General features: G+C 29.2%; 1 protein-coding gene across 1 annotated transcript in view; it reads right to left on the bottom strand.

The window, feature by feature from the left end:
• Positions 1–24632, bottom strand: part of LOC129961100 (zinc finger protein castor homolog 1-like) — a 497172-nt gene that overhangs the window by 387483 nt on the left and 85057 nt on the right. Inside the window, exon 2 of the mRNA XM_056074923.1 lies at positions 13529–13599. The gene's annotated coding sequence lies outside the window, so the exon portion shown is untranslated. The remainder of the gene's footprint in view (positions 1–13528; positions 13600–24632) is intronic.

Below are 24632 nucleotides of genomic sequence, written 5' to 3'. Positions count from 1 at the left end.
AGAAAAAGACAAAGAAATGCATCAAGGAAAAAATAATCATATTTGATTTCCAAATTTACCATCTAGGTTGAACTGTGGTGCCAACTCAAGTTCATTACCATTCTGGGCGCTAAAGGACTGTTAAATATTATTATTATCGCGCAAAGTAATGCTTACTTTGTATTGTATTTCTAGAGAACGTGAAAGATGTATATTACTTCGAACCACTACTGTATTCATGCGTAGAAGATACACTTCACCCAAATGGAATGAAATGTAGTCAAGAAACAACAGAAGTGCAACAAAAATTGTGATCAGGTCAAAGCCGTGTTGACCTTACCATTATACAGACAGGGCACTCCCAGCACACAAATAACAATGCAGGCATGCATTTCTTTCGATACATCGAAGTCAGTATTACCTTAGGCAATGGGATTACTTATCGAAACGTTTGGATTACGAAAGGAATATGTAATTCGAGGGTGAAATCGTTTTTTGCTTTGAAATGTAGACGTGATCGTTTTTCACGATGATTGCGGATTTGCACACATATGGGGGCGCTCCTAAAAATTGTAATTCTCTTTCTTTTTCTTTATCCTTTTTTGTGCGAGTTAGAACACCAGGTAAGTCAATGATCGATATGGGTTATGATATCGCACATTAGTATTGTGAAATTAAAACGTCGGCAGCTACAGATATGATTTTTATCTTAATCGTCTGAAATAAAATAAATCAGTGAGTGATAATTCACAATTTTTTTTTTTTTTTACGAAGAATAATGATATGCTTTCTAATCATGTTCCTGCTTTTACATTTATATTCACTTAATGATGCTTTGTGCAAAAATTATTGATTTTAACCAAACACAGTGCAATGCTTTGAAAATACATCAATCTCATTTTTACTTTACAACTGAATGTACATACACGTTTTTCAGATGATAAGCCGATTTACCTTATAAATAAAAGTATTTTTAAAGCAAAAGAAGCATCATTTTAATCGATATTGTGTTTTAACATTTCTTTAACATATTCCCGCGCAATTAAAGATCTGACAAATAAGAAATAGTTTATAAATTTAATTAATTGCCAAATATATATAAAAACTATGCAGAATTAAATTGCCTAAGTTGTTTCACAATATTTCCCACATATTTTTATGATACTAAAGAATGTTGTGAATCAGTATGCATAATCGCCCACTTCCGTCTGTTACTGTCTACTGAGTTAAAAATATCTTTGCACATTTTATCTGCGTCATTATCGGACATGCAAATCCCAACTGTTTTGGTGTCAAGCAACTCAGCGAGAGTTTTTTTAATATTTAAAATGAATAGTTTATCAATATAAGAATAAACCTACGTATGAATAAATATTATTTATACTAATTCTGAAGTAGATCATTATTTGTTTCAGTCCGATTTTAGTAATTATAATAGACTAGAGGGTTAGTTGGATTATAAATAAAGATGATACCAAAGAAAGGAAACAAAACTCCTAATGTTATTATATATTTACTTTTCAAGTGCACTATAAATAATAATATTTTTCTTAAGCACTCTGCCAATGTGCATGATATTTTCTACTACAACTCTTAATTAATCTGTGACAATCTGATCTGAGATATTGTTAACAGGATAGCAGCCTGACTGATATATTGTTAACAGGATAGCAGCCTGATCTGAGATATTGTTAACAGGATAGCAGCCTGATCTGAGATATTGTTAACAGGATAGCAGCCCGCCTAGACGAGTGTATCTTCTAATATTATAGAAAATTCAAAAGAAAATCATACAGAACATCATTGAACTGCTAAAGAATAGAGTTAAATGCAAATATATATAAAAAAAAAACTGCTTCCCACAAACTATCGTTAACGAACAAGGACATTTTTTTCATTTTTTCCTTGATGGAAGCATTTAAAAAATTTGACACGGATGTTAATTTCAGAATATATAATAAGACCTTCTTCGGTGCAAAAGGTAATATTAGGGAACATTCTTTTAGGGACAGTTTCAAATAAAGTAACTAGCACGGTTACTACAAAATAATACGGCTTAGCTTCAAGGGTCAGACGAGGTCAGTGCGCACCCAAATCTTCTGCTTACTTTTCATCAAATAATTATTTTACTGTCCCATTTAGCTCGAAAATATTCAAATTTCCAAACATGCACTCGCTATGAATATTTTACTATCTTTTCTTTTTAACTAACCTGCTGCTGTAACATTTTAACGCAGCTTTTTAACAATGTTTCAGTGGATCATATTTTTGCCATTACAGGACAAGAATTCATCCTCCACTGTTGATGATTCGACTGTTAAAACAAATGATCCCATTTTCACTCATTGACAAGAACAAATTATCTCATTCTGGAGCACTAAAAAGCAATTCTCACATTGCATTTTTACTGTTTTTTTTTTCACTCAGAGCTGTGAACTCTTAAAAGGATGAGAAGCTACCAGCTTGTTGCTACAATAAAAAGAACCTAATATAGTAAACGGAATAAATTCAGTAAACAAAGAAAAAAAAAAGATGAGCGCTAGAATTACAATGATGAAAACATTTAACTTCGTGACAATTTTCAATAAAGCTAAAACTTCGTCATCGCGTAAAAATAACGTTAATAAAAGAATTAATTAAGCTATTTTTCGAAACTTAGCCTTACAGTCAGAATAAATCTGAATTAGGGAATTCCATTCTTCAGATATTCTTCTAAAAAGGATGTTTATTATCCCATAAAATTTACAGACTCTCAATTCAGGTGATTGAGTTCAGGTTTTCTTAAATTCCAGGGTCACCAAGAAAAGAAACGGAAAAATCTCCACATGGTTCTTCACTTTCAAATTATTTAGGACTTATAAGCAAAATCAATTGAAGGAATCGTCTTGGAATGATTGTAAAAAGTAAAACAACAAATCGTTAAAATTTGTTTAATTATTCAGATTTAATTCTTAAATGCCATTTAAATTTGATTATAACTAACATTTTTATATATCTGAAAATGACGCTGCTTAAATTATATATGATAAACAACTTTATTTAATTGCATTATCTTCGAATTCTGATGGATTAATATTTTATTTTGCAATTATTTTCAGAGTTTTAGATAAACAAAATGGTAAACAACTCTATTTAATTGCATTATCTTCGAATTCTGATGGATTAATATTTTATTTTGCAATTATTTTCAGAGTTTTAGATAATATCGAAATTTATCAAATTATCCAACCGAGAAGTCGGAACTGCTAAGAAATTGAAGTTCAGATTCAGTTAAAATATTTTGCGTCTCTACATAAAAGTACGACTCTTGCATAACACGTAAATTATATATTACGATGAAAAATGTCTTAGTTAAAAGTTCAATCACAATAACATATTTACACTTGGATATGTTTTACACTTTTTCATTTTAAATATATCTCTTACGATGATAGATATTTATAAAAAATTTTCAATTAAAGAAAGTATTTGTTCAGGCGATATTTCATATTTCCCTTCTGTACCTATAAATCAGATACTCTTAGGTAACAAAGAATTTCTATTTTAGTAACCTGATGTTATTATTGTCTGATTAATTATTACTATATTCTACATAAAAATTCGGAATTTTTCACATGTTTTCTATATTTTTATTAAATTTTTATAAAATTCATGAGTATCACCATGAATAAAAAGTTACTCAACAAAGACACTGAATCTTTATGTCTGCTTGAATCATCTATATTATATCTATATGAATCATCTATATTATATCTATATGAATCATCTATATTATATCTATATGAATCATCTATATTATATGTATATGAATCATCTGCTAGTGATTATTTTCATTCATATATAAATTTAATTCATTTTCCTATGTTTAACATATATTTTATTGCTGGATAGTACTTCCATGCCCAAGAAAATATTTTAAAAATAAATCTTAGAGCTAAATATTTAGATATAAAGAACAATTTTTTTAATAAATTAGTTCAATTTTCCATATGCAGAGTCAATGACGGAAGGCACGCAAGAAAATGTTACAAAAATAACTCTCAGGCATAAAAGTTAAAATTAAAAAAAAAACCATTTTACAAAAATTGGTTCAATTTTTCCATATGCGGAGTCAATGATAGAATGCAGACTTTTTAAGTGACTCAAAAATGCGATAAAATTCTACGTTAAAGATAGCAGAACGAAAGGCCGTCAGTGAGTGATATCATAAAGACATCACTTATATGATGAAAAAGAGATAAATTCTGCGATGAAAAATGTTAAAAAACAGATGTCTTACACAAAAAGAGGAAAGCATGTGTAACATAATGATCCACGAATGTTGATCTTGAAGATTATATAATTGTTAAAATGTTTACAAATTTCTAAAAAAATAGTATTTCTCAAAACTGTTTTAAGAATTATTTTGAATGACAATTACGGATTTGAACATATTTTGTCTATTCTTGTGAATAAATAATGGCAACAGAATAATTCAACTTATTTCTGAAAGACATTTTTTATTTTAATTTTCATTGCAGAATATTTTTAAATCGTGAGGATTTGGAAAATAATTATAGAAAAACATCAAAAAAAGAAATTCCTTTGTTTTCCTGTTAACCCTTTAAAGGGCTGGTTTTTTTCTAGTCATGATATATCAAAACATTTTTAAGATTGTGATTGACTTAAGAAAAGTGACTCATTTAGCTTATTAGATAAATTTCTTTTGATTCATTAATTAATTTGGTTAATCAATAATTAAGTAACAAATCAAGACACGCCATTTTGTGTGAGATAAGGAAATGAAGTATCTAATTGTCCGTCTGATTGAAAAATTTGTCAGAACTTACGCAAAACTACATAATTCCATACAAAGATTGAGGAATTTGGTGGGAAGCATACTACCCATGGCCGTAGAAAGGGTTAATTTACAATTTTTATAAGATAAAATATGTTATTCTTTCGCTAGACATTTTATATATGCTGTCTTTACAGCTGAGTGGGTGATTTGATTGAAATATTATACTAAGGCTTCCTGATACTGATTTCATGAAAATATTATACTAAGGCTTCCTGATACTGATTTCATGAAAATATTATACTAAGGCTTCCTGATACTGATTTCATGAAAATATTATACTAAGGCTTCCTGATACTGATTTCATGAAAATATTATACTAAGGTGGTAATATCAAAAGGTTGCAAGTCAAATTTTCTAAAATATTCTAACGATTCAAAACGTTTGTATAAGCTAGATGCATCTGCTCTTAAATGTATGTAATTTGTGATCAACAAAATTTTATGTGTTTTGCTGAATATGGTTTTTGTGTAACAAAAACATTATAAAACTACAAGAGAACTTCCGGGAATTTATCGGAATTTATCTTTCCTTAATCGATATCGATATAGCCTGTCCTACAGGGTGGGCATTGGACAGGTTGGCAGGGGGAAAAACACAATTCTAGTATTTGTCGTAAGCACCATGGATAACAGTATTTAGAAATTTAAGAAATAGGTATTGATTAAATTGCATGAACCTAAAATTACCAACTTACAGATCTTATTGTTGTTCTGAAGGAATGACGTTCATATTAGAGCCAGTATTTTGTTCTCTGATGTTTCGCACCAATAGTTAAAGAAAAGGGAAATATATATGGAAATGAAGCGAGACATTTTGTAAGTATAAAAAAAGTTATTTGAAAATGAAGATTCCATTTTAATAATTTTTTGATATTGTTTGAACGTCACAGCAGAAGACAGACAATTTGTAATGGAGCACTGATACCAATTTTTAAATTATTTTACAACAACAATTTGTTGCTTTCAATATTTTTATTTACCGTATTAATCAAATGCCATAATTTTATGATACCTAACAATAAAGTTTTGATAAATTTCAAATGTAAAAGAAGAACAAAATTTTAGCAGATATCGAGGAAAGCAAAATTTTAGCAGATATTTTAGAAATATCGAAGTTTCCCCACCCTTCCCTCTCCGATACAGAACGAAAGCCCTATTTTGAAAATTAAACATGGAGATCTCAAAATCTGGAAAAAAGATTTGATGACCACTTAGTTTTTTTTTTTTTCGAAATTCATATAAATTTTTACATTTTATAAAAATGCAAATATTGAGATCAAGTGCAAAAAAAATGTACATCAGAAGTCAGAAATTTAAAGCAAACATTCTAACGAACCGAAAATAAAATGTTAACATTTTCCATACATAAAAGTCATTTTCCTTCTATAATGTTAAAAAGAATCGAATAATTAGGAAAGTTCCACTAAATTATGCAAATGTTAAGATCATTGACTTTGAAATTACTATATCCATGTTACGCAGAGAGAACATATGAAAAAAGAGACAATGTTTGAAAAAGAAGAACAGTAAAACGTGCTAGAAAAAAAAAAAGCATTAACCGAAACAATTTTCTTTGAAATCATTATATTTCACTCAAAATAAGCTTCATTTTTCGTTGATATAAAAAAATTTTTTCCTCCTTTCAGACCAAAGGAGGCAAAGATAAGTAATTTGGGGAAATTCCACCCAGCTAAGCAGGTGTAGATCACAGTCTTTCAAGTCACTCTGTCCGAGTTAAGTGATATTTCTTCTAAATTACTTTTCCTCAAAGACCACACGAAGTCGGGCCACATGGCTCCTGGTTATTGGTGATAGGGTCATTGGCAGCGGAAGGCGGGAACTGAAAACAGAATAGCAACCTTCACTATCCACCTCTGGCCTTAAAATACGTACTGCTGCTGTGGCTTTCGTCAACAAGACCTTTTTTTTTCTTTCCCCTTCGTTTTTTAATTTATTACGTTGATTACGTGCCAACATTCTGTCATCACCAATGAGACTTTTTTTTCGACGTTCGTTTACACGTAATTTTGTTTGAGCCGTGATTGTTGTAGCAATACAATGAGCGAAGTGATCCAAGCTGCTCACGAGAAGTCGTGAATAAGAAAATTTGACGTAAAACGTCCTCAAATAGAAATACGATGAATAGATCGAAATGAGTGGTTCTCTTGACAGAATTTAGATGCTGATGATGATGTGAGACAAGTCATGGTGAGGAGGTGATTATCATTGCGGAGGTAACTGGTGAGGTGGGATTGACGGACAAGTAAGATGTGGATAATGATTTTTAGCTTGGAAAGATGTACAGAAAGATAAGACTAACTTTATTTATTAAATATTTATTAATTTAAAAACAAACTCATTACCTCGATTTGGACTTGATATATCATATAAATAAAAAGAAGGTATCGACTGTGTAGTTAGTTCTATTTATACCTTACTTTTTTAACTACTGAACTGTTGGTAGAACTGTTCGGGACAGACTTCATAATTTGAAAATGTGGTCAGATGACCAGGACGATATTTGAGCCGGCAACCTCAACAAAAATAAACTTCCATACTTCAACAGCGGAATGATGTTTGACTGCGACAGATTTCATGTTCATACCAACCTGAGTGTGTGGTGAACATTTAGTAGATTCAGGTCTCTAATCTGTTGTTACCCTCCTTTCTCGAAGCCCAAAATCCTTCAACTAACCTACACTATCATTTTCTCGTTCTTCCATTTCTTTTATAGTTAAATTCAGTCTTAAAAAAATTCATTGATAACTCGCTCGTTTCAAAAATAAATTCATTTAATCAGTGATTAAAATATTCGGCTACTTACGTCATCCGATGAATGAAAATATTATCGATAAATTTAAGAGTTAGCTATTTACAGAAACCAGAAATTAAAAATCCGGTGAAATTACGAAAATAATGTAACTGTAATATTATCATAAAAAATCATCGTTTAAATAAATTAGAACTCATTTAGATGAGAATGTAAACATTATAGAAAAAAAGGTGATTGCTAAGATGTTTTAAAGAAATTTTGTGGAAATTAATGCAAAATTTCAGATCAATGATAAAAGAGGATTTTATTTATTAATACCAATTAACGTAAATAATAGATTCTTCCAGGTATATAAAACTGAAAATAAAATAAGTATGTTATTTCATGATAAGGAAATATATCAAGAGCTCAAAATATGCTAACATTTGAGTAGCTAAGATTTAATATATTTCTGTCCTCGTAATTTAGAAATGCTGATTTTTGCCCTGAAAAAACATCAAATGTAAGAAGAATACAAAAGAGTTAAACTAATTCTACAAAATATTTCTAAATAGGTTTTGATCATCTAGATATCTCATTAAAATAAATAGCATTTGTTTTGCAAAGTAATAATGAATTTGAAACTAAAATTACACATTTTATTGAAAATATTTCAATTGGATAACAGAAAGAATGAAGTAGGATACTTAGATTTAAGAGTATAAGAAATCTGTATCTTGGTTTAAAAAGAGATTCAAATCTGTCGTTTTCTAATATCTGTTACTTATTGCTTTAAAACAGTGAAATCAAGAAAGAAAATAAAGAGCAATGTTTATCTAGTAGAAATAAAATAAACTGGAAGATATTTGAAAAAATATTGTATGTGTTTCTAATAATTAAAAACTAAAAAAAAGGGGAAAATGAGTTATGACCGTTTTTTACAATAGCACGGAATTAAACATCAATTTCACCGAACAGTTAACTGTACAAATATTAAATTTTTAAAAAATCAGCGAGAGTTGTTTTTCCAACATACTCTCTGTGTTGTCCCAGTGCCTTCATGTAAAATTATGCTTCTTGGGCATGGCTACACATGCCTTGCATGGCAGTGGCTCAGAAATATTGATTTTTTGCATAAAGCCTGGTAATGTAATCATGTAATTCCTGGCGATTAATCACTGGCATGCGGTTAATAATATCGGTAAATCAAATTTCATAAAATTAAGCAGTTGCGTTTTGAGTAACCGCGTTTACATGCTTATGAATGTACAAACAGGCAGATAGATGGTCAACTCCTGGGGGGATTTGGGTGAAAATTTGATAGGCATCTACTTTTTAGATGCTAATTATGTATACCAAATTTTATCTATCTAGCTCTCTTCGTTTAATAGTTATCGTATTAACTTCCATTCGAACAACGGGACAAATCAATGTCCTTTAAATGTATTTAGACCAAAATTCGACAGACATCTACAAATTTGGGGTAAAGATCACATACTAAATTTCATCCAACTAGGTCGAAACGTTTTTGAGTTACAGTGATTACAGACAGTCAGACACAATGACGAAAATTTGTCTAATTTAAGATCTGAAACTTAGAGATTAAAAAAATCGAACAAGACATTTTTACCAAAGTTATTACTATACTTCCTCTATGAGAGAAGATAAAATGTACTGAAAACTGTAAACCAATACAATGATATTTCATCAGAATTTTCTAATTTTATATTCTTTCAGTCTAATACTTTTACAGAAAAATTTACAATATATTCCAAAACATGAACCTTTATAGTACAATATGCAGTAAACCCCTATATGTGTTTAAAATGAGCCCAACGATAATTTCCACTCTTGTAGTTAGAAAACCTAGGGAAAAATTTTCAACAAAATATGTATTCACGAAAAAAAAAATAAGAAATGACAATATCAATAAAAAAAAAAAAAAAAAACATTTTCCCGTCTTTTCTTATCCCCATCGGCTTATCAGAAAAACTGTAAAACAGTATTTGTTCAGTTGAATACTATGGAAACATTGTAGATTAAAAAAAAAAAGAAAGCGTGGACTGATCGAGGCCACTGGACTTTAAAGAGGGAAAAAATGTAAATATCAAAACTGTGGAGATAAGGTGTTAAATAAAATATATAATGCTACTTCAAGTATTTTTTTATTATTATTTTTACTTCCCCCCCCTCCCCGCTATCTTGTATGAGGTTTTGGAAAGATTAAATTCCATGAAAATAAAAATTATGACTTGCAAAAGATGATTCCTGATAGGTTTTTCATCTCATAAGTCTTTTTCAATTGCATATCTTCAGACAAAGAAGCTTTGTATTTCTGTAATGATTTCATATAAGTGAGTGAGAGATGAAAAGATAATAATTAAGATGAGATTATTCTTCAAAAGGAGATGGGAGGTTAATTGCGTTCAGGTTCGCTGGAAAAATGAATTAAAACTTTTTTAAAGGATTATCTGTAATTCATAAAAAAAATCTTAAAAAATTCAGGGTATTAAAAATGAAAGTAATTCATTAAAGTGCATCAAAAGGCATTAATTGGCTGAAAAATAAAAGAAAAATATTATTTTAACTATGAAGGTGACAGTTTATAAAAAATGAAGGAAATTAGCAAATTTAAAGCCTTTCATTGAGATTTATTTAATTTCATTGAGATTTATTTAATTGAAAAATTGATTTTGGTGAAAATATCGAATATATTTTGAACGCGTTTTTTATAACATTGTTTAAATTTTATTTCTATGCTCATTCTTTGGGGAATTACATTTATTTTTGTTTTTGAATTTTATGCGTTTTAACACAACTTCCTATCTTTACATCTTAAAGACTTCTATGTGTAATTCTAACTTTTAGTAAAATATTTTTACGAAAAACCTCATAAATTAAAATGTAATGATTATTTTGTGTCCAAATTTGTTATGATGTTAATGGGACTCAATAAGTTCTGCAATAAGTAATGTAAGTAAAAGTAAGTATTTCGTTCATCCGTTTATTATTGTTTTAATGCTTCATGTCGCGAAAAAAATCAAAATTTCATGTTATTTATCAATCGAACAGTATTTAAAGACAGAACAAAGAAAGTTAAGAAGTTCTTTGTTCAGGGACTAGGTAATCTATTTCTTAAACTATCTCCAAATTATTGATAAATTATTTGAGAAACTTCTAAACTAGAAGGTTTCTGCTTTGCAAATATTTTTAGAAAGAAATAAATAAACAAATAAAAACGATTTTTAAAATACTTTTGGCTTTTATACTTTTATTTACATTATACACTAATGTTTATTCACTCTATTTTCTTCGAAAATATAAGAATTGCATTGCATTTTCTAAAAAACTTCATCGCGAACTTAAACACATACCTTATATTTTTATTCATTTGGATTTACATGCAAATTTAAAAAATGATTGCATATTATTTATCCATTAATGGTACAGTACAATTCTTTAAATATATTTTTTCGTCTTTGTATTTATACGTACTTTCTTTTGAAATTTTTTGTCTTAAGAAATGTTTTGTGTACTAGATCCCAAAAAAATCTTGGAGGTCCATTTCTTATTTTATTTCTTTTATTTTTCTTTTATTCTTTTGTTTTATTATTCTATATTTATTTGTTCAGTAGTTATTACGATATTTTTTTATTTGTTCTTCAATATTTTTTATTTTTTATTTTCCAGAAGAAAAACATGCTTTCTGTCCCAAGCGAACTGTTTCTATATTTACTTCTGTAAGTCTCGTGTTGCACATAGTAATATTTGAAAAGTACCTTTAATTCTATAATAATAATAATAAACAGTTCTTAAAAATATACTTTTACTTTTATTTCTTTATTTTTTTTGTCTTTAATTTATAATACCTCATTAGAAATACAATGCAATCTTGAAATCTTTTTTTCCCAAGTTCACTAAAAGATTGTACTTCTGGTAGGGAATAAATTTTAATTAATTGATTAACTAATAATAATTTAAGTTTGATTATAATGAAATAGTTTATTATCTTTGAGCACACAAATGTGTAAAAAATTCAAAACTCTAGCATAAGAACAAAAAAAACATTGCAAAATTCCACCTTCACCAAAATTTCACTACAAATATGACGCATGTCAAGTTAAATAAAAGTATATAATAAACAATTTCAATCCTTTAAGATGCTGAAACAATTTTTTTTCGTTTTTTAAGTGCTCCTCTAAAGCAACATTATTCATTATTCGAATATTTAATATAATTATACTATTACACTCATAACCAACATTACTATTACATTTATTCATACATTTTATATAAAAAAAAAGGAGAAGGAGGAATTCTTCTCCTTACTAAGTTTGGATTGTTTGTCAAAAAAATACACAAATTACCTAATTTAAAAAATCATTATTCAAAACTCAAAAGGATCAATGTTGGTTACTTTATGATAGCACAAGCCATTTTTAGTCTAAATTGAAATGGCGTAGAGTTTCCTGATGAAGTTTCCTCTGTAACCGATGATGTTAATCTATTACCATGTCAGCTATCTAATACTGCATAATAGGTTGCAAATTTAGAAATGGCATAAACAAATTGCATAATTGTTTAAATGTATGAGTTGTACGCTAAATGGCTGAATGTCATGACAGATAAACATCTGTCTTCTATTGTACTCATACGTAGATCCCACGTAAACAATTATCCCATCCATCTGCTGTTGTTTGCCATCGAGTTTAAGCCTTTCGAAAACAAAACGGATTTTAAACAATGTTTCCAGACCTCTAGGTTGGTGAAGAAATTGGATACTACGAGTATACAATCGTGTGATCATTTTCTAAGAAGTGGAGGACTGCCAAAAGAGAGTAAAGTGTGCCGCCTATAAAAAGCTTAAGAGTATTTTTTAAGAGAAAGTATTACACTGTTTTTATTCTTTTGGAACGCTTGGCGAGGTATTTTGATTTTACTTTGAAGTTGAACGCATTTTGTTCTATTCTTACACTACTGGAAATATTCAGTGCATTGCTTATCCATCTCAAAATTTTATGGTACATCAGGAGAGCTTGCTCTCGCTATAAGGGTTAATGAGAATTCTGAAGAATAGAGCAGAATGATTGATTAAACCTATTTCATTCAATTGGATATACTAGCATTTACTAGCATAATTTTATTCTAAATTGCACTGAAAAAACTTCTTCCAATTAAACAAAAAAAGTAAATGAACAGAAAAGTTCACTTTTAGAATAAAAATAGATGCAGCAAAATTAATTGATCTGAGTCTGCTTCGTAAATAGCATATTTTATTAAATATGATATATTAGATTTTATTAAGTAATATAATTTTATTCTAAAATGCCCTGAAAAATCTTCCAATTTAACAAAAAAAAGTAAATATGCAGAAAAAGATCACAGCCAGAATAAAAATAGTTACATCAAAATTAATTAGTCTGCGTATGCTTCGAGGCTTTTCAGCGAGGATAATGAGATTTTTGAGATCTGGAGCAGAAGGGCTGATTCAAAACGTTTGCTTAAATTTTTAAATGCCCAAATTTTATTTAAAAATATAATTTATAACAAATGATACTGGAAAATTATTCTTACAATTTTCATGGAACCTTACTATAAAAAGTTTGTTTTTTTTAATTAAAAAACAAAGATGAAGAAAAGATTACATTTCAGCTAAAGTAAAAATATTTGCTATGAAAGTTAGCTGATCTGTGTCTGTTTCAAAACTTTTCAGTGAGGATAAAGATATTTCTAGTTATTTAAGCAGCAGGATTGGTTTAAAATATTTGATTCAAGTTTATGCTCTAAAGTTTATTAAAGAAACATTTTTATATTCATTATAATGTATTACAATTATTCTTACAATTTACATGGAAATTTCAGACGAAAAATTCGTTTTTGTAAGAAGACGCAAGTTAACATACAGGAAATATCACTCTTAGAACCAAAATAAAAATATTTGCTGAAATATTAACTAACCTGGCTTGTGATATTTTCAACGAGAGTAAGTGTCGTCATTTGAAATCATAACTTTCAACCATTTCAAAAATCTGAAATCAAAAATAAATAATCGATTCATAAAGTTGAACATTGTTAACAGAAAAATTAATAAAACGATAAAAAAATTATAATATAGAAACAAACATAGCCAATATAGAACAAACAGCAAATCCTTGCCGAACGCAAGGGAATACGCCATTAATACATAGAGAGGAGAACAGCAGAAACGAGTTTCCCCAAATTAATTTTATGGACATAAATGTATTGGATATAGTTCAAATTAAGAAAATATGCATAATTTCAACAAAGATCGTTGTAATTAATATGAAAGATATGATACAAATGCTATAGAAATTCTTTTTTATTCCTATTTAATATATAGGTATATGATTCAATTTTTGTTTTGTAACTTTTATTTGGGACAATGGCTGTTGTAATTCTTTGATTTCGTGGTAAGAATTTCTTTAACGCCTGTCATAAAGTGTCTTCTATCTTTTTCACTTTGGACAGTCTCCACTAATAAATCAGTCAAAAATTGAACCTTATTTAACAATACGTTCAACTTCTTATAAGTTAAAGGCACTTCATCTTTTGTCACCATTGCTGCTTACACTGTCGGCCGATGTTGCATGAAAATCCAATTCTTCATTCGTCATTTCTGGGTAAAATTTTCAAAATCTCCTTATTATATATTTGAAAATTATTCGCCACTATTTGTTTGGCAGTTTATACTTTTCCTCTGGTTACGTTTTCAATATGTTAATATGGCCATAATGGTCCCGCGTATGAATTAAATTCTACTGTTGAACAAATTAAATGGAAACATTTAACCCTTATGTTCATTTTGTATAGTATACCATACATACAACTTTATAAAAATATACTACCACTATAAAATAATTTTTAACTTAGTTTTATTAAACACATGACATTTCTACACGTTTATTTATACTTCAAAAATAAAAGTAGTAGTTTATCTGTCATAATTTTAAATCAGTTGTGAAAAATAACCGTCAAGATGCGCCGCTCAGGTTTATCTAAGGTAAGTTTTATTTTATTTTTATGTTTGTACCCCTAAATATGTATGTTTATTATAAAATACACATGTCTAAATGTTTGTTCTTACGCATTTTTATATATACATACCTATATACATTTTTTTTTTTTTTGCTTTTCTTCAAAAAAGCAATCTTGCCACGATAAGGGTTAAGATCGTTTATATATACCTACGTACATTCTGGAAGAATTTACTATGCTGTAAGTATTTGTTCATTGGGTTTTAAAGACTGAAATACAGTTATGGATATTCTTAAAGAGAAAGTCTTCTTTTAAATGTCTTGCTTTACATTTTAAATAGATTGACATAACTTTCATCAACATTTGATAGATTTTGAGAATTAATAGTTCAAAAAATATAGAGAATTTATTAACAGCCATATTATGTGTCATTCATCTTCAATATCACTCATATATATTGATATTTCAAGGTTTCAAGGTTTTGACCTTTATTTTTGAATAAAGGTCAAAATGATTTTATCATGAATGAAGATATCTCAAACAATTGAAACTAGTAGTTGCATCTGCATTCATCTTTATGTTTTCAGATGTAAAAAAAGTAATAAACATTACAATGAAAAGATAGTAGCCATTTATTGTAATAATTTCAGTTCATTTGATTCCAACAATTATATGTTTTTGAATCAACAGATATAATTTAAAAATATATATATATATATATATAATCATGTTTTCATTCAAATAACAACACCAGCAATTAGTTCGGACAGTAACAATTCTTAATTTACTTTTTTTTCATTCTTATTCTTTTTGGTCTACGTTTTCTACTTTTAAAACTTCATACAGAATTTTATGTTCCCATAATTCGAGATGATATGTAGCATGGTATATAGATGTAGCAATCTTTTATTTTCTTTTAGCTTAATTAAATCGCAAAAGATAATTTGATAATTTTTTATTACACAATTTAAAATATATTAATTAAAATTCATCAGATTTTTTTTATGAATTTTTGGTCAATGCATGATGAGTGTTAAGTCGGACGGAAGGTCAAACTTCCTGATGTCTGGGTTATATGGAAATCTCGAGATAATGATGCTAACTTTGCTTTTACTCTCTTTGCTTGATTGCGATTGAAAATTAATAACTTACTCACGTGTTATTTCCCGAACATCAGGAACCCATTTTTTAACAAAATAAAACATGAGATAAAAATTACTTTGAGAGTAGCTTGCAAGGCCGTTATATCTGCAATAGTGTCCCATTTTTTCATCCTAAAAAACGCTAAAGTTTTTTAAAAATTATAATTGATTAATTAAAATTGATTGTATTTTACTACAATTTTAAAAAGTTGATTCACTTTTTCAGCTCAATAAAAACTTTTCACTTGTTCATCGATAACGGCACGATGTGATTATTTTTACTGTATTATTATAACAACAGAACAAATACTTATCTAAGCATATCATGCAATAATATATTAGTTACTTACATGCATTTGAAATGTTTTCAGATAATCGCCCTTTTGATTATCTAATCAAACACCAATAATTCGAAATGCTGAAATGTTCGTCAACTTTATACATCTCAGTAATTCAACTATTATTACCTTTGCTTCTTTTTTGTTCTGTACACTTCGTTTATAATGCATAAATACAAAAATAGTTATTACTAAAAGAAATCATTTAATGCTTTATGTAACGCAATTCCTCGCTATGAATTTTATCAAGCATCTAAAAAATTCCTTTAATTTAAGTAAAAATCAATATTCTTAAAGTCATCAGCAATTGAATTAAACAATCAAACATCAAATACTAAATTATTTTATTAATTTCCCTACCGTCTTTATTATGATTCTAAACCTTGAATTTATTATTTTTTTCAAACACACAAACAAAAGAAAAAAGTGTTTCTTTCCTAACTGTTTTGGATACAAATTTATTTCTTTGTTTGCTGATTTGAAATAAGTGACAATAGAAAAGATACTTAGCAAGCATCATGTAAAGCATTATCGTTATGAATTTTTCCCAAGCATCCGAAAAACTAATTTATTTTAATATGAAGAAAAAAAATAGTTTTAAACTCACAGTCATCGGATTTATCAACCAATTACCTTGTAATGTCAAAACCTTTCACTAATTTGTCGATCGAAAGTGAAGCTTTTAATCCCTTATTTTCAGAAAACACAAAAAGAAATTCTTTCGAGTCCACTCAGGACGCACAGTCATTTCTTTGTTCGATCATTTGTTGTTGAAGTGCAGCTCGTAAACCAGTAGATTTACGTCAACTGACAGATGACTTAAAAAAAAAGAAGCAAAACAAGAAAAAAATATCGCATAAAAAATTCCGAATCACCTGAATTCTTGAATTTATATCTTTTTAGTTGGAAGAAAAGTCGAATGCGATTTTTCTTGAGAACTGTAAACTCAGTAGGTATATGACGGTATTTTGATACTTAATTCTTTCAAGTGCAGCTTGGAATAGGCACCCTGGGCATATAAATTAGACGTTTTATTGATGATTGGAATATGGAGTTGGTTTTTTACGAGCTTCAAGGTATGCGTTCACACTGGTGTCCTTTCCGGACATAGGAATTTAACCCTAGTTATAAAAATGCCACGAAAATTGTACATCTTCCAGAGTAAGCAGTTTCACTTTACGTTTATGACTCCCTTAATTGATATTCTAAGTCAGAAAATTTTTTTCAAAAGGAAAATTTTTTTATTTTTTATTTTTATATTCAAATTTATCATTTTTTATTTTGTTGCTGAATATTATTTTGTTTTTTTAAAAAATTGTCCCCAGTCATCACAAAATAACCTCGTAATTCATTTCTGAATGTGATATAAGTAATTTTAAACTTGAATGTCTTATTCAAAGAATTTTGTCACACAGCTTGTTAGAAGTTAATATTCTAGAGGCATGATAAAAGTTACTGTATATTGTATGGACAAGCTTCAAAAAATTTAAGTCCAAATAACTTGTGACCATGACCTGAAAAGAAATTTATACCGAGTTTCATGATACATTAGTGAAAGGAAATTAGGATTGAAAAATTATAATGACTTCAGAAACATTTCAAACGCAATAAAATTCATATAATAACAAGAAAAAAAACAGTGTATGGGAGGATAGGAAATTAAATATTGTTTAGATAAAAATCTAAATAGGTGAATGATTAGTGTCAAATAGTACGTTTCGATTTATTAGGAAAAATATAACTGCATACGAAAGGTTATTGCTCTCAAAATTGAGTATATATAACTCTCTCTCTCTCTTCATTAAAGATATAAAAATGTCCAATTAAATTCAAGTTTAAGCCTAAGAAGTCAAAGAAATAATATACATTAAGAAATTAAAATTTTTAAACAAGGATTGAAAATATTTTTATAAACATAAATGTTATATCAAAGTTGCAAATTTCTTAATAAAAAAAGTGAGTATAAAAATAGTCTAAAACAATAAAAAGAGCAAAAATCATGAATTAATATTTTGCTATGCATCTAAATGATTTCAAAACCGATTGTAAGCGACGTGACATTGAGTTAACAAAATTGATCCTGAGGGGTTATTTTATCCACTCATTGTTTTTTTTTTTTTTCATCTACTAGTTTGTTCTGAACAGATTTTCCATGGCATTGAAATATGGGGACTGAGGTTGAGTATGCAAATGTATTTCACAATTATGTAACAACATTAACACACACTGGCTGCAATATCGGAGGCAATAAAAACCTCTTAATAATGCCGGCTGTTTGTTTGTGATCGCTTCGCTGTCTTTTTTAAGAAATAGATTTTGATTCTAAACTCAGTTTCTGTGCCCTTTGTTCAAAAATTTTCTTGAGTCCGCCTGATATTTCATTTCATCAATTATGGCATCGGAAAACCTAATTCCCCACTCCGTTAGCAGACAGACAACTCCAAATATGGACTGAACCTCACCCATGCTTAAAACTGGAAATGGTGATTTGGAGGAATAATTCAGAATTAGTCTATCACTTCCAAAAAACTTACTTTCTTTATTAAATAAGATATCATTTCACAAAACTTTAGACTCTGAAATATGCTTTTTTACCAAAATTGTCTTTATTAATTTTGGTAATGAAGGTATTTTTCTAATTCTGCATATCGTATCATTATATTAAGCTATTCCGAGCACCCTTCTAATTATTTCTGTTAAAGTATTCCTTCCTTTTGCTGTAGACACTGATGTAGATTTGTTTAAACACTCATTTTTATAATTTTTCTATCTACCTAATGATGTTTCTCTAAGTCACAAAAACGAACATTCTTTTTCTGCCTCTTTCAAGCTATCTGTGAATAATCCAAATTTTTTATAACTATTATATGCATCCATGACTACATCGAACATTCTTTACGAATTCTAGTAGAAATTTGCCTTCTTCAGACATTTGAATTACAAATTTTCGACCATCAATATGTGTTTCTCATTGTAGCTCATTTTGAGTATAGAAGATATTGATTAATGATGCATTGCAGGATTAAATTTATTATACTGATTAACTTGACGAAATAAATTAGAGACCAAAATTAAATTTTTATGAAGTATTTACTGTTTGATGATTGCCAAATTTGAAACTTCAGCATAAAAATTTAGCCAACTAAGTAAGTTATTATGATTTCTTAATTTTTGTTTCCATGCTTAATACATTCTTTAATGAGCACTTATTAGATTTATCCCGTTTTGAAACTATACTACTGGAAGAAATATTGATATAAACAGCACTTCTAATTGCTAGATGCGCAATTAAAAATGATTTCTTTCCTTGAAATATACTAATATAGGATTAGAAATAGGATTGGGATTTACTTTAGAAACACCAAGAATACAGATCATGTATGTGAAACCTTTTTTCGACGAGCAAAAAATAACCTTTCTATAATGGATAATAGTTCTATTCATAATTGCGATTCAAAAAATAACTCTATGGGAAATAAAATAACCTAACAATCCCATTGTTTCTGCTTTTCTGATTAAAAGGCATTATAAAAATAATTATTGAAAAGTTCAATTTTATTAGTCGAATCTTTGTCTTATTTTTATATATTAAAATTAAAATATTTTTAAGAGTTTAATATTATAATAGGTCAGTCTTTAGAAAGCGTTTCTTTTGTAACTGCTTTTCGGTTACTATAAACTTACGAAGTACTATTTTTATCCAAAAATTCATTTCACGACCGTAACACACTGACTGCTACGTGAGTCACTTGCAACTCACACTTACTTTCTAGTTAAATTATTCTTCTCTGCCACATTTAAGAAAAAGAAAAGAAAGGGTAATGCAATTAGATAGATAATCAGATTTACAGGCATGATGAATGGAAGTAAGCGTATTAAATATATACGCATATAAGGAAATAAAATGTGAAATTGATGCATAAACTGAAGATAAACCGAAAAATCTTCTTAAATAGAATGTTTCGGGGCATTTCTTTCGTATTTTCTATGTGCAGATGATTTTCATAATTAGTTTTACATATCAAATGTGAGTGATAAATGAATTACGATGATTCGGAAGAGACAGAAAAGTCTGATTTTATACTTCTTTGCATTCAACATATACAAAGAGAAAACACTTCATTATTTTACTACACTAAGGACACAGCACACCGCAATGTGAAAATGTATGGCAAGGTTGAAAAAAGCACAATCTAGCCGGTATTTTTACCTTTTCATATACACAAAGGAAACGAGTATTGTAATTGCCAAAAAGTTCGAACGCAATGGCTTATATACATGAAATTTTGTTTGTAATATTAAAACTACAGTTTTACTTCTTATCAAATGTTAGTTTCAATCGATGTGAGGAAAGGCGTTCAAAATCCACATTCGTTTTTTTGGTACTTATGTATTAACCGCAGCCCAGTGATTAATCGCAAAAAGAATTGCCAATGATCATACTCATACGCTAAATATTTTTTTGGAGATTATTCATCTTCAATGGTATACAGTTAATAATACACAAGTGGATTTATTGAGAAAGCTTCGAAAAAAACGCTCCTCCCGTTTTTTTTTTTTTTTTGTAGAACATTCTATTTTCATGCTACCCGATAATTTATAATTTATATTAGAGAAACACTAAATAATTTTAACGTTGGAATTAACTCTCACTTCAAATAAATTACGCTCGGAATAGCGAATTATAGGTATGTATTAAAAGGCGATAAAATGACGCCCATTTAAAAATTCAGTCTGGCACTCCATCGCTTATTACATTCGGCGATCACATTTAATTCCACTGAATATAAAAAGATGAGATCACAATCTCGAAAGCAACTAAGAATCTGAGAAAGCGCCATCCCTTGTTCAAAACGTTCATTATATTTTCATGCGCTATACTCTTCTAACCGGATGATATCAAATAACTGTCCCAATAAGTAATTCAAGTAATCGCAACTTTGGAGATTATACAAGTAAAAAAAAATTATTCCAACAAACAAAAAAGTATTCTCTCCATAATGGATAGTCCTCTCATTATAATTATGACGCAAGAGAAAATGGGGAGGGTTGAATAAAATGCACCTTTCCCTCCCTCAAATTTCTGATTAAAAAAACAGGCATGTAAAACAACTCGAGCGATTACTGAATAAATAAAGGCCACAGATGGAAGAAAATACTGAATAGAGTCTCAGTTTGGCATCTGGAAGGAGACTTTTCCCAGGAAATGCAATAACTGAATACTTTGTTCATTGTAATCAAATGCTTCGAAAATATATTCATCCTCTAAAATAGGACGCTTTTTTAGGTGGTGGAGGGAGGGAAAAAAAGTATACAATCAATGATACATAAAAATTTCTTTGAAAGAAAATATAAATAGGTTCTGATTTCAGTTTACAAATTCAAACAAGTGTTATGTGGGAAGTTCAAGAATTAATTCAAATAAGAAGGTTAGTGGATTCGATTGATTGTCATATAGTTTTTTTGGATAGGAAAGAATGGTACTAAATACCTGAATGAAAAGAAAGGACGAATATTCAGAATTTTAACATACGGAAAAAATGTGTTGAAAGAAAATATTTCCGTTTTCTTTAAGTGTGATATCCTGCTAATTTTTCTGAATCAATTTCTGAAAACAAATGACAATAATGACGATCATTTTTAAAACAATATGTACACTTTATTTTTGGTATTACTGGATTGCATATTCAAATTTATAATCCGATTGCTATTGAGCCACAATGTGTTAGAAAAAAATGCATCTACACTAGGTCAGTCAGCGCACTTATAGTCGAATTTTTTTCTTAAAAACAAAATGCAGAATTTTATGTTCATGAATTCACAGCAATAAATTATTTAATTCCTCATTACGCCACTCTGGAAAGAGAATAAAAACCACTGAATGAAACAAAACTTTAGAAATAATATGTCATTTAAGAGTAGGTAGTCTCTGCTATTAGCAAACCCAAATTTTATTTGATTTTTTAAATTCTTTGAATCAGAGAAGACAATCGAATCAGTTCACATCGTCAACATAACCACATATATATTCTACAGTTTAACCACGTTCAAGCCATGGCTCACATTTTTTTCTTTCCTGCAAAATACGCCATGTGTTCCCAAATTAAATAGGTGTCACACATTTACTATGAATAGCTTCCATTTCTTCCTAGAATCAGGTAAATTATCAAGAAAGAACTTGAAAGGTCCCACTCCTTTATACTAATGCGGGGATGATTCAGACACTACAAAAATATAGTGTGCCAGCTCACGCTGAAGTAGTTAAGAAATAGGCTGGGATACTAAATCGAGACCAGACCACCCCGTCGTCAAATTCATAATGTAATTAAAAGGGTACCTAGCATGCATTTAAAATTCAAAATATGGTAGATCTTAGTTTTGCATAATAAAAAAAATCCTTTTTGCCCTCTTATGTCGACTCAATTTATTGATTCTCTCTTCTCTTAGGGTGCAACAATAATGATTCGCAGTTTGTTAGGGACAGGTCGGTGAATAGTTATTTTATGGCAAACAGTGTAATCTACGGCGTCATAATCATTCAGAATCACTGAAGATCTTAGTGCCGGAACATGGTGGATATCTTTGTGAGTTTTTCACTTAGTCATATTCTTAAGATTCTTAGATGCTTTAGTCTTAAAGATTTTTTAAAGGAACCATGTCAGAACTCATTTTTTTTAATGGTAGAATCGATCACCATTAAAAAAATCAATCAGGTGAAAAAATTTTCCAGCTATAGCAGATTTACGGAATTATACATATCACTCGAAACGTGACGGAGTTTATGCGTTAAAAAAATTTTGAGGGAACGGAACAGAGAGGAAAGAGGGGGCAAAAGCAAGAAGTAGTGTTTTTTCACGGGCGAAGAAAAGCGCAAACTTCTTTCAACGGGAAGGTAAAATCAAATAAAAAAAAAGAGCCCTGCTGCTTACCTAACTCGTACTCTCACTTATGCGAGGGAAAAAATGAACCTCAGGGTCCATAGATGATTTTTTTTTTTTTTTTTGCCTCTTAAGAGCACTCAGGGAAACGTAAGAATGAAACTTTCACTCCTGAGTTTCCTGACGTTTGCAGATAATGTAAAAAAATGTGATTTCACCTCAGAAAGAAGGAAATTCTCTTAAAAATACCCATAGGGGTTATTAACCCCTATTTCTTACACTGTATTTCCCATGATGGAGCACTTTATCTACTTGGCTCTCAAACTTCGACTGCGCTTTTATTTTCTCCTCTTTTCTGCTAGAAACGGTACTTCGTTTCTATGACATTCCGATGAGGCTTAAGAGGGAGGGGGGAGGGAGTGTTTTATGCTGTGCAATGTGGAACCAAAATCGTAATCCGGAAATAAAAGAGAAACGTTTTTCATTAAATGGCCCAAGTCTTTGTAGAGTCTTAAAAACCCGTCGATTTTGATTCTATTGGTTTATAAAGTGATAAACTTTTTCTTTCTTCGGTTTCGCTCTATCCTATTTTGCGGCAGGTTTTGCATTTCATTTAATACTCATAGGAAAAGCGAATAATTTTTTGAAAAGAAGCCATAAAAGCTTAAAGTTGAATCGGAATCATTGGGTTTTAAAACGGTTGACTTGTGTGAAATTTTCCGCGGTAAGAGGATGCAGGGATCAGGAGGAAGAGATTTGCAACAACTTAAGTTTTTGATCATTTGAATACTCTTTACCTAAAAAAAAAAAAAAAAAAAAAAAAAAAACTCTAGCATCCATTCTCAGAGACTTAAAATATATTAAAATGTACTATATGTGCCAATCACACACAGATTTACCTTCCGAAATGGAAGCAGTTTGTCCAACCGAAGACTAGATATTTGAGGTTAGAGATTATATATGAGCCGGCTTTGTCCGGAAAGCCTTCAATGGTACTTAGCACTAAAATTGACTCATCTGTGTTTTTCGATCAAATTGTTCAAGCAATTTTTAGCATTAAAATCGACTCATCTGTGTTTTCCGATTAAGCTGTTCACGTATTTTTCTTTATTTCGAACACGAATCGGGTTGATAATTAACTACAGATATTTAAATTATAAATAAAATTATAAATTTAATTTTTTTATTTAAAAAAAAATGTTGGGGGGGGGAAGGATTTTAAACTGCACTGCTGTCTTTTGGTATCTCTTGGGTTTATTTTTCTACAACTTGAAATGTCAAAGCAAGCTTTATATAAATGAATGAATTTTAATTATTCTGACTAATTTCACAATGTAATTAAACTAAAAAAATATGCTGAAGAGATTTGTTTTGTTATGCTAATGTCATGGATTGATATCGATTATTGAAATGAAATTGAAAATAGTTTATATTCCAGTTGGATTTTAAATATGAAGATCTTACTGGACTTTATTAAGATTTTAGAAATTTGTCATCTGGGAAAGACTGTTTAGCAAGACAATTATCAGGAAAATTAAATAATTAAGATGAAACTTTTTTCTACTAGACCACATCATAGAATTTAAATAGCTTTCTTGCTAAGAAATTTGTGAAAAAGCGCTTAAGCGATTCACCATATGCATTTCCCTATATGCAACTCCATCTACCGAAAACTTTGCTTAATTTATTTAATGTGAAGCTCTCTAGT

This window comes from Argiope bruennichi, chromosome X2 (assembly GCF_947563725.1).
Source record: "Argiope bruennichi chromosome X2, qqArgBrue1.1, whole genome shotgun sequence".
NCBI lineage: Eukaryota > Metazoa > Arthropoda > Arachnida > Araneae > Araneidae > Argiope > Argiope bruennichi.
Note: the sequence above shows the minus strand (reverse complement) of the source record. Positions and strands in the feature narration are given on the sequence as shown.